A 206-nucleotide genomic window follows, 5' to 3' on the forward strand; every position below is an offset into this window, starting at 1 on the left:
ACACACACACACACACACACACACACACACACACACACACACACACATCAGAGAGAGTGACATCAGTCAGAGGGACAGAGTGGTCATTGAGCACTCTCAGACCTCAACGCAACATGTTTACTGTTTCCATGAAGAAGAGTGTTACTGCAGAATCAGACAGGACACACACACACACACACACACACACACACACACACACACACACA

The 206-nt window shown here is 47.6% G+C and overlaps 1 protein-coding gene across 1 annotated transcript in view; it reads right to left on the bottom strand.

Annotated features, from left to right (window-relative positions):
- The window catches only part of LOC116379798 (neural Wiskott-Aldrich syndrome protein-like), a gene marked incomplete at its 3' end in the record, with an annotated part of 3,613 nt that overhangs the window by 1,561 nt on the left and 1,846 nt on the right, over nt 1-206 (bottom strand). The gene's annotated exons all lie outside the window — the stretch shown is intronic.

Source organism: Anarrhichthys ocellatus, unplaced genomic scaffold, assembly GCF_004355925.1.
Source record: "Anarrhichthys ocellatus isolate YVR2014 unplaced genomic scaffold, GSC_Weel_1.0 scaffold5235, whole genome shotgun sequence".
In the NCBI taxonomy this organism is placed as follows: domain Eukaryota; kingdom Metazoa; phylum Chordata; class Actinopteri; order Perciformes; family Anarhichadidae; genus Anarrhichthys; species Anarrhichthys ocellatus.